This window comes from Onychostoma macrolepis, chromosome 21, assembly GCF_012432095.1.
Source record: "Onychostoma macrolepis isolate SWU-2019 chromosome 21, ASM1243209v1, whole genome shotgun sequence".
Taxonomy (NCBI): Eukaryota; Metazoa; Chordata; class Actinopteri; order Cypriniformes; family Cyprinidae; genus Onychostoma; species Onychostoma macrolepis.
The window spans coordinates 31698111-31702794 of record NC_081175.1 but is presented as its reverse complement, the minus strand read 5'-3'; the positions used below and the strand labels follow the sequence as shown (position 1 = coordinate 31702794).

At 32.6% G+C, this 4684-nt stretch overlaps 1 long non-coding RNA gene across 1 annotated transcript; it reads left to right on the top strand.

The window, feature by feature from the left end:
- Nucleotides 1-667: 667 nt before the first annotated feature.
- On the top strand, nucleotides 668-2636 carry LOC131529108 (uncharacterized). The gene is made up of 5 exons (XR_009268006.1): nucleotides 668-727; nucleotides 1251-1617; nucleotides 1714-1901; nucleotides 2070-2115; nucleotides 2232-2636. It is a non-coding gene; the product is annotated as an uncharacterized LOC131529108 (long non-coding RNA).
- The last annotated feature ends 2048 nt before the right edge of the window (nucleotides 2637-4684 follow it).

Sequence of the window (4684 nt, the reverse complement as noted above, 5' to 3'; positions counted from 1 at the left end):
TATTTTGGGGATATATCGAATAAAAAAAGAATAAAACCCTGCTGAAAACAAAAACAAAACAATAGACACCATTTCAAAATTAGTAATGGTTTTACTGGTTATAATGGGACTTGTAATGACTGTAATGACCCTGTTGGTCTCTACTGGTAATTGGTTGCCTTCTGTTGGTGGCTTGTTAAAACCAATAAATCTTAATGGAATATGTCCCAAAACACACAACAGAAAACTATTTTTTTAATGGTTAAAAGTTAATGGTTTGTAATGTTTGTAATGATTTTTGTAGTGGAGACCATTAAAATGTTCTGTGATGGTTATATTTTATTTTTTCTCAGTAGGGACATAAGCCTATATCAGTTATACAGTGGTATACAGTGGTATAACCCTTCACTCGTGCCCCTCAAAAATAATGAGTACATGATGCCCTGACACTACAATACAAAATTATTTGTCAAATAAATGAAACATGATGAAACATTCATTTTAGTTTAAATTGTTATAGATTACTTTTAGAGATTGCAGTGATACATGACATGGTGAAAAATGACTGAATGAATATTACTAGTAGGTTAATATGAATTTTAAAAGTGTGCCCCCTAAACTCTCCAGTGGCCCCTGTCTGGCCCCCAGTTACCGTGGTCTAGAACCGCCCGGTATTAACCCTGACACCTGTCAAACAAGACACAGCGCACGCAGCTTCTCCGAGGAAAGCCATGTTCAGTTACACAGAGTAAGTTGCGATTATTTTATTAGTCATAGAATGGGAAATGTTACATTAACCTGTTAACAGAGGTTTTCTGTGTTCATATATTTAAGTAAAGGGTGATTATTTTAATAAGTACCGCGTTTTCTTTACTCGTCTTATTTTTGTATTAGCAATCAATACGGCCTGTGCGTAGTAATGCTTCATTTCTTTGTTCAAATCTGTTAATCTATTATCATGAAATAAGAATGAACAATACTTCTGCTGCATTTATAATCTTAGTTCATGTTAATTTCAGCATTTACTAATGCATTATTAAAATCACAAGTTGTTTGTAAACATTAATGCACTGTGAACTAACATGAACAATAAACGACTGTATTTTTATTAACAAAGATTAATAAATTGTGTAATAAATGTATTGTTCATTGATGTTAGTTAATACATTAACTAATGTTAACAAAAGACATCATATTGTAAAGTGTTACCATTAATATTTATTCATCATACTGTTGAACTTGACAGTATTTTCTCTCTTGTTATTTCATAGGAGCTCCAAAGAAGACAGAGAAAGCCAGAGTCTTGTACCTTGTGTTTATCAGTATATTTATGTTTGCTGGGTGAAAAAGAAAAACTGGATAAACAAAGTAAAAAATAATTCAGGTCACTTCACTTTCACTTTCACTGTTTATGTTTATATAGTCCTTTTCTAGGCACTCAAAGTGCTTTACATTGTTAGAGGGGATTTCCACATTCATCACCAGATGTGAAAACATCATCACCACACAGTTGTTTTTATTCTTGCTGACTCAGTGCAGAAGAGGCGTCACGTCTGTGTATTGGTGTGTTTAAAACTCAGACACAACAGCAGAGATCTCAGAGCTGCAGTGAAGGTTTTAGTTTCAGCTCATCACAAGGTAATGACACACAATCTTTAGTTGTGTTGTAGATTAAAGCGTTTTATTATTAATTCTGGATATATTCATCAGTTATATCTCCATTTTTATCAACAGATAATGAAAGAAAATTTAAGAGAAATTCATTCATGGCAGAAGATCAGTGGAGCATCACAAACTGCAGAAGAATTAAACAGAGAGAAAAATGGCAAAGAAAGAGGATGAGAGACAATCTGATGAACCAGGAGAGAAAAAGAGCCTGGAACGAGTCAGACGGAGCAGTATTAACAGTGGAAGACCAAACTGTGAGTATTCATGATATTAAATAAAACACTGTAACATGTACTTTATTGCTATGCATTTTCATCTTCTCTGGAGTATGAATGTAAAATCAATCCCAAAACTTTACTATTTATCTACACAATAAAAACTATGAGGATAATCAGATATGTGTGTGTTTTTTTCATGTCTAGTTTCTGAAGATTCAGACAGTTTTATTCAGAGAGACTCTCAGATGAGGTGAGATTCTCACTGATCATAAACACACTCAGTTCTGTTACGCTGACAGTGTGTGTATGTTCTGTATAATGACAGTTACTGCATGTGTTATAGTTCTGAGAGTGTTTTCTCTTCAGACAGGAGCAGCTCCTTTCACAGCACCTGCAGAATATACTTTATATTCAGTCTCTGATCAAATACTGTATATTTTACATTGTTTGTTGTATTTTAGTGTCATTCTATATTCAGAATATTATAGATCTATATAATCAACCAATATAAATTAATATAAACTTCATTAACATCATTGTAAACAATATGTATATATTCTTTTTTTAAGTTAATATTATTTTTGAAATTTACGAGCAGTCTCTCAGTGTTTTACTGTATGATGCTGTACATAACACAAACAATTATTTCTGTACATGTTTCTAAATACTATTACATTTACATTTAGACAAAAATATGTATATGTTTGTTAACAAAATATGTATATTGTATTAAACAAATTTTGTAAGTTTACTGCAGTGAATCTGAACAACTCCATACTTATAAATCATACTTATAAAAATAAAAATATATTTATCTTCTATGTTTTAAGTTTGTTGCATTGTCTCTTTAATGTTCAAAGATGAGTGAGAGGGAGAAATGTGGTTAAATTGATTCGTCACATGACTAATGAGCATTTTGTAAAAATGAGTGGTTCTGAGTCACTGAGGATTCACTCAGTGAAGTCCAGGGTTTTCCTCTGACATACCAGCCTTAAATTATGTCATGTATGATCGCAGAGAATTTCCAGAAGAACAGAACAGAAGACCAAATGAAATGCTGGGTCATAAAATTATATTATATTTGAGCAGGACTGACCATAAAACACTCCATAATATAAGAAGCAGAGAGAGAGATTTACAGACAGACAGACATGTCACAGCATCGCTCTCTATTGGAGATCTTTAGCATTATAGCAGATCAATATCTGAGAGAAGATCACACGAACATCTGCTTCAGCAGAGTCTTTCAGTGAGTACAACATTTGAATGGCTATATATGAATATATATATGAAACCCTGAGCCCATAAATCCTGCCCTGACTGACAAACACTGTTTCTGACACACACCTGCTTTTCACTGAGAAGGAAAGACTGTTAGTTTCATATGAAAGTAATATTGCTAAAGTCAGATTGGACTATAATAGACCTACCACTCTCTGGGTAAAAAGTCATCTTTACCCTGCTGTAATTTGTAAATTGTCATTTTGACTTCTTTTTACAAACTAGTGATAAAAACTCAAAAAATATTGACAAAAACAAAAAATTACGCTGGGAAAATTTCTGAAATTCAGTTGATTTGACAGGGAATTACCCTATAAGGATTTTATTTCCAGTTATTCTTTCTGTTCAACAGCCAAAACAAAGAGATACAATTGATCAACATTATTTGGAACCAAATTCTGAAGATTTAGTTAATTTGATACTTCAAAACATCACTTGCATGAAATAGAATTTAAGACACTATGAATAAAATAAACATGAGTAATAGTGTTTTATATTTGTTGTAATACACAGTAGTTTGACCGTTTTCTGCTCCAGTGTGCCGTGGAAAGTCAAACTAACTTTACTTACCATATTCTACTCTTAACCACAGAAGAGCCTGAGCCGTTTTCAGCCGTTTGAAGAGCCTGAACAGAAACATCTTGTTATTTTCACACCTTATTTTGCACTTTCACTTGTCAGATCCACCCTAAATAACACAGGCATTAGGCACACCTGGCAAGTTCAAGCTCAAACCGGTGCACAACATTTTGCTACCATAAACCACACGGTATTAAAGAGACAGCTCGCACAACGGGTCCAAGTAAAGTCATTTAACAAGTAATTAACATCAAAATAAATTCACAAGAGCAAGTATATTGTTTGCACGTTTATTTACATTAAAGGCAAAATAACTGAAATAATAAGAGCACAAGTATAGATCTGGAACTTCTTTAAGTCTGTCATGTTGCAATGCCTTCTGGTCCATATCTTTTCCTTAGGAAGGTGTGTACATATTTATATATTTTACTATTGTAGCTATTGTGGAGTGACACTTTCATAAACTTTTCTATGCTCCTCTGATTATATAATAGTAAATATTACAATATCATAGCACAACAACAGTGATCAGCAATAATGATAATCCTATACTCACAATAAAAATAATAAGGTCATATGTTAACAGTGACTTGCTACACCTACTGGCAGTTTTAATTTCACACTTAAAGTATCTTTTCATTTAAAAAAAATAATAATTTCAAATATCAGTATTCAACGTTTTAGGATTAAAATATCAAAACTCTATTTATGCATTTGTAAACTGCAGGTTAAATGCACTCATGTCCTGCATTAAACAGTGTGTGTGTAAATAAATAGATCTAAATGCCTCTTCGGATGCAGCTTCTGTGTTTCCTCTGCATTGCAAAGATTAATTTTTGTTGATAATGATTTTATTTGTTTGGTAACAGCCCCAAATGTCTTATTATTCTAACTGACTTTATTGATTAAATATAAGAATTTGATGCAAAAGCTAATGCACACTTCTAGAGGAAAAGGCT